This window comes from Phacochoerus africanus, chromosome 1 (genome assembly GCF_016906955.1).
Source record: "Phacochoerus africanus isolate WHEZ1 chromosome 1, ROS_Pafr_v1, whole genome shotgun sequence".
Lineage (NCBI taxonomy): Eukaryota > Metazoa > Chordata > Mammalia > Artiodactyla > Suidae > Phacochoerus > Phacochoerus africanus.
Window position 1 is genome coordinate 198,979,424 of NC_062544.1, and position 14,139 is coordinate 198,993,562.

The following is a 14,139-nucleotide window of genomic DNA, read 5'->3' on the forward strand; positions in this document are numbered from 1 at the left end:
TTAACCCACTGAGAACTCCCTAGATAACATTTTAAAATCAAATCTTGAAGAAATGAAAGACTGTGTCCCAGAGAAGTTATAGGACGATGAGGTAATGTGAGTAGAGCTTCTATATTTTATCCAGAGACACTATGTGAACTTTAAATTCACAGTAAATTTTACCAGGTGAGTGGCAAGGGACTATTATATTCCCCTTAAATCATCCTGTTAAAGGAAGAAAAGCTTTAACCAGGTAGACACCAAATTCAGTTCTCTCAGATCACATTTATAGGGTAAATGGACTGATTTTTTTTTTTAGTGCAGCTGTGTATATGCTGATTAGACAAAGAATGCAAATGCTTAATCATCACATCTCTAAAATGATACAGAAAACCATCTATTTTTGGCTGTCTACTGTGCTTTTTTACCTTTCCTCTCAATAATGTACCTACACTTTAGTTTTTAAATTGCTTACCTACACAAAGCACATTAGCTTCTCACAGGTTTTTAGGCTGGCTTCATGTTTATTTCTCCACAGAAATGAGCACATCTTAAAATTATCCAGTAACAAATCTAAAGCTAGATGATTAGAAAAGCAGTTAGGGAGCAGAAAATCATTTTCTTTTAGCCTGTTTAACAAGAAACAAATTGAGATGTACCAAAATGAAAATTCATTTTTATTTGCATTCCCTTTGTCCTCTTCCTCTTCCCTGGTTGTTGTTGAGCTGGGGGACTTAAATATGCCACTATGACATCCAGGTAAAAGGGCTGTCCACTTTATATTTTAATTAGTCTCATTTTTGGAAACTGGTATCCTTGCAATATCATGTTTCACTGCTGTGCTGATAATCCATTGAGGTTTGGCAGCATCCTCTTCTGATCTTCATCCTCTTCTGATCTTCTCTCATGTGGGTGGTTCATCTCACCCAGACTAGGAGACTGTAAGTCTGTTCAGTCTTTCTTTCTCAACTATTTCCTGGGCTCTTTCTTTCCTATGGACACAGAGAAATGTTCATTGTTTTTTCACATGCCTCTTAGACCACAAAAGTCCTAGGATTGTCCTTAGGCCTTAGCTGTGTCATACCATCTCTCCAGCATTCTCTGTTCCATTGCTCTCCAGTTATTATGGCATGGTGAATCTCAGCAAGCCTACCGAAGTCCCAGAAAGAAAGGGTGATTCTTGGAGAGTAAACCATCAGAGGAAGGGGAGGATAAGGATTTAACCACCATTCTCTCCTCTCCTTATACTTGCCCCAAGATTCATTCCAAGGGAATCTATTTCATTTACACAGAAATGACAAAACTCTCTTTCCTTGCCTATCTCCATTGCCACTCTAAATCTTTACATATACATATATATGTTTGTATGTATATATTTCTTTTTAGGGCCACACCAGAGGCATATGGAAGTTCCCAGGCTAGGGGTCAAATCAGAGCTGCAGCTAAGGCCTATGCCATAGCCACAGCAACACCAGATCTGAGCCACATCTGCAACATACACTGCAGCTTGCAGCAATGCCATATCTTTAACTCACTGAGCAAAGCTAAGGATCAAACCCACAACCTCACAGAGACAACATTGGGCCCTTAACCTATTGAGCTACAATGGGAACTCCTACATATATATTTATAACTGCTTTATTTATAACTGTCTGTTAATTTCATCATCTCTGTAATTTCTCGGTCTGTTTCTATTGATGACTTTTTCACCTGGTTATGGGTCACATTTTCATGTTCCTCCAAATGTCTAGTAATTTTTGATAAAGGTTGAATGTAGTGAATTTTACCATTTAGTGATTTTTGTGTTTCATTAAAGAGAGTTGAATATTGTTCTGGTAGCAACTAATTTATAGGCATACCTCATTTTACTGCATTTCACTTTATTGCTCTTCACAAATACTGTGGTTTGTTAGAACTCTGCATTGTCAGATGATGGTAGGCATTTTTTCAGAAATAAGGTATTTTTTAATCAAGGCAGTACATAGTTTTTTTAAGATTTTTTTAGATTAAACTCTTATTAAGTGACAGTATTGTATAAATATAACTTTTACATGTACCAGGAAACCCCAAAATTGACATGAGTCACTTTATTATATTTGCTTTATTGCAGTAGCCTGGATCTGAAACAATATTTCTGAGGTATGCCTTACCTGGAGAGTAACATGATCATTTTGAAGCTTCCATTTTGACTTTGTTAAAGTGGGCCTAGAATAGATTTTACTCTAGAGCTAGTTTTAGTCCCTCTTCTTAGGAGTAAAGCTAATGGTATTACCTTTTGGGGATCTCTATTGAATTCCCTGAGTGTAAACAGGCCTTTCCACCTTAGTTGAGTCAGAATTCAAACATCTCCCAACCCTGTGAAATTCTGATGTTTTTTCAGCTCACAGCTTCCCTATAGTTGTTCCCTATGGTTCCTTCCTGCAGTTATTTGTCTGGCCTTGTGGAGTCTCACCCCATATATGTACAGCTTCGTATTCAGTCAAATACTCAGGGGGACATGCATGTAAATTTCTGGAGTTCTTTCTCTGCCTAGCTCCCTTCTCTCTGGTACTCTGCCCCATAAATTACAGTTTGTTAAGCCTCTCTAACTGACATCTGTCCCCCCCAGCTTAGCGAAGCTGCCATGTTCTGTCTGGAATCCACCTCTCTCTACCACTGTCTAGGAAGTGCTTCCAGCCCCAAAACAGGGCAATTACAGGGTTTATCTAGCTTGATTCCCTTCTCTCAGACAATAGTTTTGCATTGCCTATTGTACAATATCTGAATACAGTTGTTTCATAAGTTTTCCAGTGTTATTTTTGTAGTTATTTACTGTAGAAAAGTTAGTCTGGTTCCAATTAACCAGTTTGTAGCTGAAAGTAACATTTAAGGCTTTTGATTTTCTCCATTTAAAATATTATTGACAATCCCTAAAATAATATATATCCCTCTACACAGGTGCCAATTGAGAAGAGGATCACCATTTAATCATTTATACCAGGGGAAAAATCAATTAATAATTCATAAATCATACTATCATAACTCATAATAAATTTCTATAGATACATAAACTAGATTGTATAGTCAAATTTTATTACTGTAATGACTATAATGCAGATATTTCATGTAGAGAGATCAGCTAGAATATTTATTCACAAAATTTGGACAAAAGAGAAGTTACTAAATGAGAAGCAAAAGATGGGAACTAGAAATGACTTCCTCGAATACAAAGGAAAAGCAATTTCCTGGAGAACAAAGGAGGGATTAACTTCTCTTTTTTAATAAAATTTAAAAGTTTCACAATTTAATAATACAGAAAGCTGAAGTCAATGACATGATAGGGGGCTGGTGTTTTCTCACTGCATGGCCTTGGGAAAATAAAACTTAATCCATTAGAAGAGGGCAAACAGAGGCTCAAGTGAGTGAGATCTAAAAGGATTTTCATGGTTCCCTCCAAGGTAGAAGATGTGATGAGTTAAGGCTGGCCTTAGAGAAGAAATGTGTCACATGCCCCAGATGAATGTGGGTCTTGCATGAAATGAACACTTAAGATAGCGTTTCAGGGAGTTCCCATCCTGGCGCAGCAGAAACGAATCCGACTAGGAACCATGAGTTTGCGGGTTCGACCCCTGGCCTTGCTTAGTGGGTTAAGGATCCGGCGTTGCTGTGAGCCGTAGAATAGGCCGGCAACAACAGCTCCAATTAGACCCCTAGCCTGGGAACCTCCACATGCCATGGGCATGGCCCTGAAAAGATAAAAGATCAAAAAAAAAAAAAAAAAGAGTTTCAGGAAAACTGGCAGGGAACACGGACCTAAGTGGACTTGCACGCCCAACAGTCTTACATAGAAGCTCTGGGAAGAGGTAAGGCATCAATGTGTGAAAAGGACAAATAGGCAAATAGGTTTGTAAATAATGAGATTGCCCAGAAACTTTCAGCAGTGGTATGCTATTAATCCACTTAGTATTAACCCACTTACTATTTCTTATATAAAATATATTTTTGCTTAATTATTTTTAATAGAATCTATCATGAGAACATTAGCTCAAAATTCAACACTCTCTTGCTCCATGAACATTGGGAAAGGGGATTATATCAACACAGAATAGTCCATAAAACAAATATCCTAATAAATGGTATAAAAATGTTACCAATTCAGTTCTTATTTCACTAATTCCAAGGGTCCCACAGATACTCTTTTGTTACATAGTTCAGGAAAGGAGTTATCCTTAATTTCATCAGAAATAAGCGCCAATAGCAAAGCACTGGAAATATCTGATAATTATACAGAAATAATCAATGTAATGGTATGTATATTGTGAAATTATATTATACTATACTATACTACTGTGAATTTTACTCTTCTCTAAATCTTTACATTTTAATAATAGTACTAGTTATTTTATTCTGTAGAAATGATAAAAGTTGTAGAAATAATCCACTTTTCTTTCATATTCATATATACATATTTCCACACACTGTTGTGCTGGATATATTTCTCTGGAGAATCCTTACTAATACAACAAGTATGCAGACATTTGTCCTATATACACAGAATACTACAGAGAGACTATTCCTAGTCACACCTTAAAGAGGGCAATCCTAATCACAGATATCATGAAATCAACAAAAATTAATAAAATTTTAATTTATAATTAAATTATAATTAAAAACAAGATAAAAGGCAACAATCAAATGTAAACCATGGAGAAGAAAAATAAGAGAGGATGAGAGAAAACTGCATTTTTTTTAATCTATCATACCATTTAACTCATAATTGAGATAAAGGGGAAAAAACTCCTTTAAAGTATTTTTAAAAAATCAACCCATCTGCTTCTGGAGGATCCAGTTACCATGCTCCTTTCACTTGTCCAGAAAGCATTTTTATTCCACACTGAACCAGTAATATGAACTATGTTTTTGGAATACTGTTTTTTGTTGCTGTAATTTCCAGATGACATTTTTTGTTTGCCTTAACTACCTCCCAAGCCAAGAAATGTTACCACGGTCCAGAATTAGAATTGATTTCCAGGTCCCTTTTATGCAACCTGGTTAATTAAGCCTTTCTCAGCCATATATGTGACATATATGATATACCATGTCCTATTCCTAACTCTGAGTGTGACATCTGCCTGTAAACATTTTTACATTGTCATTCATTCATCCAAACATATTTATTTAGTACCTGATGTGTGCCAGGCACTGAGATAGTTATTAAGTACAGAGTCATGAACCAGAGAGACATGGCCCTGCCTTCATGAATCTTATATTTTAGTGGAGAATACAGATAATCAAGAAGACAAAAAGAAAATAAATTATGATAACTGCTATTATGGAAATAAATGGAGTGTTTTGAGAGAGAAGAGGTCACCTTTAAGCTGAGACCTGAAAATAAAAATAAAATAAAGTAAGGGAAGAGCATTTCAGAAAATAGCAAGTACAAAAGCTCTGAAGTGGGGAAAACTTGGCGTATTTAGAAAATATCAGAAAATCCATGTGGTTGAATGACAAATGATGATGACGGAGAAGGCTAAAAATGAAGTGGGATACATAGGCAGAAACAAGATGATAAAGGGCTTAATAGTGAATTTATTGGAGCAAAGAATGGAGCCCTCCTAAACTTGGAAATCAGATTACTTTCTCATAAAGTGAAACCAGGAATAAACAAAGCATAAAGCACAAGAAGCACCATTTGTGGAAGTGGCTACAGGCAGAAGAGAACTGTGTGCATGGCTGGAGAGCTTAAGAAACAAATAATTACAGAGTGACTACAGTATAGACATAGAGAATAATGATTAGAATATGACTATAACTTAAGCTGAAACATAATCAATGATATTGAACTTTGCCTGAAGAATTAATCTGTTAACAAGTCTGAGATATTCCTTAAAGGTACCTCTCCAGCCACAGCAGGGCAAGGAAGAGTGGAGAAGGTGTTAACAGGTTGCTCAATATCTTCTATCAATGCACCAACAAAGATAGTTCTGTTATCTGTCTTGTATATTGGGCTTTCATTTCAAAAAAGGTTAAAAAAAATCTTTGAAAACTGCCTCAAAAACGGAAAGTATAATTACATATATATATACATAAAATGGTATATAAGGAGAATATAACATATATACAAAGAGAGACTACAACATATATATTTATATAAAGAGAAGAGGTGGGGAGAGAGAGGGAGATTGGGAGAGAAGAAGGGAGAAAGAGGGTGTGGGAAAGAAAGAGATAAAGAGGGAGAGGTGGAGGGGGTGCTTGGGTGAGCAAAGGATCATACAGCCTTAGCAGATATCCTCACATAGAGGAAATGAATGCATAAGATTACATAGTTTGATGAAATTAGTCATGAACATCACCCAACAGACTGCTTTTCCTCTAATACCAGCTTCACAAACTTCTTCTGACTAAAGCTAGCTTCTCATAGGAGACTATATTGATATTCCACATGAGTTTCTGTTGTACATGACATTTATATTTCACCTTTAAACATCATCAATATGATTTCTAAATCAGTGTCTCATTAATTTGGTTAGTGTGTATCTGTCTGCCAAGCTTGACTTGAATTTCTGCGCTTGAAAAACAGGATTCCCAGTGCAATGACTACTTCATGGAACTGTCACATTCAGACTTCCTGAGAATTACCAACCAATATTTTTCTGTGACTTCTATGTCTGGTCTCTTTTCTATATGCCCAATTGGAACTAGAGAATTTCATCCATTTAAAGAGATTATCCAGGAAGTTCCTATTGTGGCTCAGCAGTAATGAGCCTGACTAGTATCCATGAGGATGCAGGTTTGATCCCTGGCCTTGCTCAGTGGGATAAGGATCCAGCGTTGCCATGAGCTGTTGCTGTAGGTTGCAAACACGGCTGAGATCCCACGAGGCTGTGGTGCAGGCCAGCAGCTGCAGCTGTGATTTGACCCTTAGGCTGGGAACCTCCATATGCCATAGGTATGGCCCTAAAAAGCAGGGGGGAAAAAAAAAGACAGACTATCCACAGTAGGAATCCACACTTACCAGCAATGCAATACAAATGACAGGAAAAGAACTTATTACTTATTTCATAAGAAAAGAAACAGTGGTTTAAAGAGAGACATGCAGTTTTAGCACCTGGACTGCTTTTATCATAGAACAGAAAATGTTAAAGGTTAAGTCTGAAAGGTCATTGTATCCAACCCTTTATTTTTATAGGTGATAAGAGAGGCTTAGAAGATTAGATGGTCTGTTCCCAAAACACAACAAGGACTCCCGGGCTAAACTGGTCCTACTATAACTTCCTCCACTGTGGTAATAGTTGCTCACACTCTTAATCTTCTGGCAGCCATTGAAATTTTACATTCTCATTCTATGCAATGATGGATAAATTTAAAATGAAATTATGTTTCCTAAGACATAAAAGATAGCCTTCTTAAAGCTTTTCCTTTCCTTTATGAGTAACACATATTTAGTTAACTCCAGCCTATATACAGCCAAAATGATCCTTTGATAATGAAAGTCATAATGTGTCTTTCTGCTTAAAACCCTGAAGCAACCCCTATTCCACTAAGAATAAAAGTCAGCTCCTCTAACCTCCTACAAACCCTGTACCACTGTGCTCATCCTGTTCCTGCCATAATGTTGTCATTGCTATTCCTAATACACCAAGTACTTACCTGCCTTATGACTTTTGTGCTGGCTGTTGTCTCTACCTGGAATTTTTTTCTCTCAAATAAGATGAATAACTAATTCACTTCCTTCAAGTCTATGCTTAAATGTCATCTTCTCAGTAAGACCTACCTTGACCATTCTATTTAAAAAGTATTACACCCATCTCTCTGAAATTCCAATTCCCCAACCCTAACTTACTTCTTTTTGTACAGGATTTAACACCCTCTAATATACTGCATCATTTACTTATTTATTACATTTATTGCTCATTGTCTTTCTCCCTCCACCAGAATGTATGCTATATGAAGGCAGGAATCTTCATGTATTTTTCCACCATTATTTCCCTAACATCTGAAACAGTGCCTAACCCTCAAATATTTGCTGGATGAATTAATTAATTCACTCAATTAACTGCATTTGGAAATCTATTTTATGTCTACCAATAATGAAAAGTCACATCAGAAGTGGACAGGATCAAAGTTAATCTTTTCTCAGATACGCTGGCTCTTCTGATGGATTCCATTAAGAAGGGCAATATACTAAAGCATTAATAGATTTCTAGTTTATGAAATTCTTCTTTGGTATTTCTATCAACAAAATAAGAGGAGTTACTGTTTAATAATTAAAAGATGATCACTACTATTTCCAATCTCTTGGGATAGATCATGATGGAAAAGAATATAAAAAGGAACGTGTGTGTGTATGTATGTGTGTATAACACACATAACTGAGTTGCTTTGCTGTACAGCGGAAATTGGCACAACTATAAATCAACTATAATTTAAAATTGAAAAACAACAAGGACTTTTCTGTATAGCACATGAAACTATATTCAATATCTTGCAACAATCTATAGTGGGAAAAAATCTGAAGCTGTACACCTGAAACTAACACAATATTATAAATCAACTATAGTTTAATAAATAAAGTTTTTTTCATTTTTATTTATTTATTTATTTATTTATTTTTGTCTTTTTGCCTTTTCTAGGGCTGCTCCCACGGCATATGGAGGTTCCCAGGCTAGAGGTCTAATCGGAGCTGTAGCCACTAGCCTACGCCAGAGCCACAGCAACACGGGATCTGAGCTGCGTCTGTGACCTACACCACAGCTCACGGCAACGCCAGATCCTTAACCCACTCAGCAAGGGCAGGGATCGAACCTGAAACCTCATGGTTCCTAGTTGGATTCTTTAACCACTGCGCCACAACAGGAACTCCTAATAAATAAAATTTTTAAAAGGTGCTCAATTACTCTTTTTGAAAGAAATGTCCACATTGCATTAAAAATTAGTATCAAACCAATCCAGAATGTATTGACCAGGAATACTAATTATTTATCATCAATTAAACTATCAGTTTTTCTTAGTTATAATCCTGACATGATCCCTTGCATAGTATTCTGAGAAACTGCCACAAAATAAGAATCTAAGAAGTATGTGTGTGTTTGTACATTTATAAGCAGTCATGACAAAGTACCTGGAGATAAGCATACTGAACTATTTTATGCAAGTATTGCATACATCTTTCAACTGTTTTTTTTTTCCAACAATCATGATGTATTTATTCTTAAATATCCTCTTTCTGTTTTCAAGTCCCTTTAGTAAACAAAGACAAACATGGATAAATGGCTGAGAATCGCACTGCAGGTGGCCACTGTGTATGGTCAAGCACTACACAGCTCTGGGACTGCCACCTATATCATATATGGATTATGATGTAAATGCACCAACACCTCCACCAACACCCTTCCCTGGAGTTGTGCAGTATTCACCTCTGAGTCTGTTCAATTTCACCAGCCCATGTTGGAACTGAAATCAATGACCTTTCCTCTTGGCAAAAGTAATTCAAAGTTACTGAGCTAATCAATCCTAGACAATGAGATATGAACTGATTTGCATTAAAATATCCTCGAAACATTTACTAGTTCTTGAAAAATGAACAAGGTGTTACAGACATAACTATCTTAAAATGATGCTATATGATAGGTTGCCATTTCCTATCCCTGGATCTTTAATTGGCAGTTGGTTTTCTGGTAGAAAATTTGATACCCACAATGATCTTATGGCACCCTCAAGTGGATAAATATTAGATCAGCAATGCTTTTCATAAAGAGATGTGTTGGTCTGTAATAGAAAAAAATAAATAGTAGGATAATGGAAACAAAGATTACTGAATGAATGAAAATAAACAGACCTCTACCACAAGGGCTTGTAATTTGAACAATGTCTTTAATAATGAAGACGGACTTTTTGTTGGTCTAGCTACACTTTCCATTTAGTATTCTTCACATTTTCTTGGGTCAATTTAAGGAGATTTTGAATAGAACTTTGAGTACAACAAAGCTAACCACCTTAAGTAGTAACGAAGTTGTAATCTAAACCTCTTGCACCATGTGCTTATGAATGAAACCAAGTGGCCTCATCATAGAAAAAATGTTCAACACATATCTTTAGATGTTAAGAGAAGTTCCACACATATATATTTATAAACCATACCCTTAGGGAACATGGTTTCCGATGATCATCTTAGATGTATGGCATGGTAGAAAGAATACTTGATATACAGGAAGATAATGTAGATTCTAAAATTAGTTTTTGAAAAAATTATTAACTTTTCCATATCTGTTTCTTCATTTTTAAAACATTAGAGTAGAAACTAGAGCAGAGACTAGTTGATGGTTTCTTACTGAACTAGTCAAGTTTCTTTTGGTTCCAAACCATAAATTTACTCAAGCTAGCTTAAGCAACAAAAAGGAATTTTGGAGGGAGTTCCTACTCTGGCACACTGGGTTAGGAATCCGACTGCAGTATCTTGGGTCCCTGAAGAAGTATGGGTTCAATCCCTGGCCTGGCACAGTGGCCAGCATGCATTGCAGCTGTGGCTTGGATTCAATCCCTGGCCTGGGAACTTCCATATGCCATGGGTGCAGCCATTACAAAAAAAAAAAAAAATTTAAGGGGGATTTTTTTTAAGAAAAAAAAAAGATGCTGAAAAATTAGAGAGAGGAGTAATAATATACCCCTAGGATCTTATTCGGTTCTACTCACCCTTTCTTGATATACACATTCTATCCTTAATTCCAGGTGAGGATGGACTTTGCTGAAATGGTTTACATCAGAGTTAAGAACCAGAAAAAACCAATCTATAAATACCTATATAGTCATAGATTGTTTGTGAATATTTCCAAAAGGTAATATACAAGTTTCTGAGTTCGGAATAGACTTTATCTTTTCCAAACAATGTTACTAACAGCCACACGTTATTTTGAAAAAATTGGGGAATCTAAGAAAAGCTACTTTGCGATACTGTTTCTTTCCCTACTTTATATGGTTACCTTTCTTTAGCTAAGTTTTTGTGTTCTTTGCTAAATAAATCAGGCATTTAATCTTTGTGTGTGTGCATGTGTGTGTTCACTCATGCAGAGACAGGGAATCTCTTCCCACCAATCTCTAACCTGCCTAAAATGACACACTTACATAAATGTCCATAACTAAAATATCCCTAACTTCAATCTTGCAGTATCCAGAGTATTTTGCTTATTCACATCTCTAATCCTTTAATTATATTGCTCCCTCATCTTGAAATGCACATACTTCCTCCCCTCCTCTCTTATGTTCATTAATTACCACTACTTCATCTCCCAGAAGAAAAAAAAAAGGGGGGGGGGAATAAGCAGATATGCAGCAGGTGTCCATAACAATAGCACTTACCACTATGCCATATTTGCTTCTTCTTACATCTACTCCTCTATTGAACTGTGTGCCACACAGGAACCAGGTGTTTTTTTCATCTTTATATATCCAGGGCCTAGAGAGTATTTTTTAAAAGATACACATATGTGTTTATTTAGAAATGGAATTTGACATCACAATAAAAATAGGCCCAAGATGCAGACCCCAAAGAGTGGATTGTCTTGAATGTGCTGCCCTTTCTTATCTCTCATATATTCACCTAATCATTAATAATGATTAGTGTGGGAAAATATTTGTAAAGGTCAAACCAGTAACCCAAAAAGTTAAAGCAAGAAGTGAAAAAAAAGTATTTTCTTTTTATGTCCATCTTGAGAAGCCCCATATATGGAACTGGTTTCTCCAAGAAGCAAAACTAGTTGCTCACTTTCTCTCCTCACTCACTCCCACCAGTCCTTCCTCAAAGATCCAGTACTCTGTCCCCTTCAATGTCCCTTTCAAAGTCTAAGGCATCCATCCCAGCAGGAAACGAATTCAAATACACCTGTAATTGTAGAAGGCTCAAGCCCCTTCTATGGGGGTGGTATTTGGGAAGTAAACAGGGTGCCTCTGGCACTTAACTACTACCGCTACTCCCTTTAAGGATAGCACTAACCAAAGATAGAAACCCTAGTCTGGTTACTTTCTCCTATTTTCATGGCCATACCACACCAATATTAGATGTTCAAGGTATGGGGTGGTTGGAGGTTACTCTGGTGTTGGAATCAGGAAAAAGAGTAAGCCAGATCCCATAGAGATGAAGGCATGTGCTACTCAAGAATGGCCTCACAAGGTGGCATTCTCAAACTAAGTGCCACTGTCCAGCATCTGGTTCACTGTCCAGACACTGGCTTCTCAGTCCCTCAGAGATAATTAGATCCTTAATAACAGATCAACCCTAACTAAAATCACATTATCTTATTTATCAGATAAGATATAATGCACATAGTTCCTTTTTCGTGTTAGCTTTCCTTTTCACAGACAGCACCCTCTTTCCTGAAAACAGCCATTGTCTAGAGCTATAGCTTAACACAAATCAGTTTGCAGCACTGTTTAAACTTCTCTGATACACCCCTAGTGGCTTGAAATTTATTATCTTTGTTTTTTTTTTTTTTTTTTTTTAATGGCATGGAAGTTCCCTGGGCCAGGGACTGAATACAAACCCCAGCTGTGACCCATGCCCCAGGTGGAGTAAAGCTAGATCTCTTAATCCACTGTGGCAGGCTGGGGATCAAACACACACCTTTGCAGCCACCTGAGTCACTGCAGTTGGATTCTTAACCCACTACACCACAGTGGGAACTCTGAAATTTATTATCTTTTAAAATTACATTCTTTATTCCATTTTCTCAAGTCTTAGTAGACTGTTTACCTTTTTGCTTGGATTTTTTACAAAACAGTGTGAAGTTATTCACTAGGTCTGGGTCTTCTATCCAGGTGGTGAGACAGTGAAGGTCAAAGAGATCTCACCAAATACACATAGCTGGAGAGGTGGAAAAATAACTGCTGCTATTTATTTTTGCTCAAAAGGCCTAAACTACACATATTTAAATAGTACAGATTTTAATATACTGCAATAAAACAAAAACACATTATCTCAGTATTAGAATAAGTTAGCCCTTCCATATAATGAAAATATTTTGTCTAGCAACTCTGAAGATTATTCAGACCTACGTTAGAATTATAACTCCAGCCTTTTGCCAGCTGGGTGACTCTGAGCAATTTATTGAATCTCTTGATCGTTTTCCTCAGTCTCTAAAATGAGAGTACAAGGAGGTACAGTGGTTAGGTTCTCAAGTCAATAAGTAAGGGATAGGGTGGGGGTAGTTCCTCCACAGTGGTGCCGAATGCAGCGGTTTGGGTCACTGTGGAGTCGTGGGTTGCATCCCGGCCCCAGTAGGTTTAAGGATCCCACGTTGCCACAGCTGTGGAGTAACTTGCAGCTATGCAATAGGTTACAGCTGGGGCTCCTGTTCAGTCTTCAAGCCCTGGCCTGGGAACTTTCATAAGCCGCAGGTATGGAAATTAAAAAAAGGAAAAGGGGGCAAAGAGCCTAAGTCACAATTACCTTTGAAAATCACTTGAATTACACTTAAGTATTTTAATATTGATTTCAGCGGAAACAAACTAGTAAACTTTATGGACACTAAATTTTGAGAAACCACTTAGAGAAATAAAAAGAATGTATATACGCAATGTCTAGGCATTAAAGCCATTCTGGTTTTAAATTAACTCTAAAATCACTAACAGTGATCAAGATATGGATGGAGAACACAACTCCGGTGCTTAACAAATGTTAGTGTCCTTCCTTTCTTCTGCCCTTTAGCCTACCAGGAAATTTCCCAGAGCGGTCGTTTTAACGTGGTTGTGCCTGAGGCATAGGTAGTGGTTTACCCAGCAAGTACCTGAGGGAAGAAACTTTAAGGTTTGGGGTTCTCATCCTGACACTGGCACTTGGAAGGCCCTCGCTAACAAAATAATGAATTATTTACCACAGATTAGAGCTCAGACCGTTTCAATGCACTAACACCTCGGAAATTTTAAGAAAAAACTTGCCACACGCAACGCTACCTCAGAGCCGTAGTTGGCCCTTAGCTCCGGAAAACCTTAACCAATCCTTCTGGCTTCCGTAATCTCGCTCAATTTCGCGAGACCGAGGTTGGCTGCGCGGCACCGCCGCTAGGGGCGGATTCAGAACACTTCCGGGAGGTCACTCTGTAGGTGTCTGGGATGTATGCTTCCGGCGGCTTGCAGGTTCCCTCCTCAGATTCCGGGACCACCCGGCTGAAGTAGTGGGCCCAGAACAGT

The 14,139-nt window shown here is 37.3% G+C and overlaps 1 long non-coding RNA gene across 1 annotated transcript; it reads right to left on the minus strand.

Annotated features, from left to right (window-relative positions):
• Positions 1–411: 411 nt before the first annotated feature.
• LOC125131051 (uncharacterized) lies at positions 412–13,998 on the minus strand. Its single transcript, XR_007135850.1, has 3 exons — positions 13,903–13,998; positions 11,314–11,410; positions 412–971 (listed from the first exon to the last, which is right to left on the minus strand). It is a non-coding gene; the product is annotated as an uncharacterized LOC125131051 (long non-coding RNA).
• Positions 13,999–14,139: the final 141 nt, after the last annotated feature.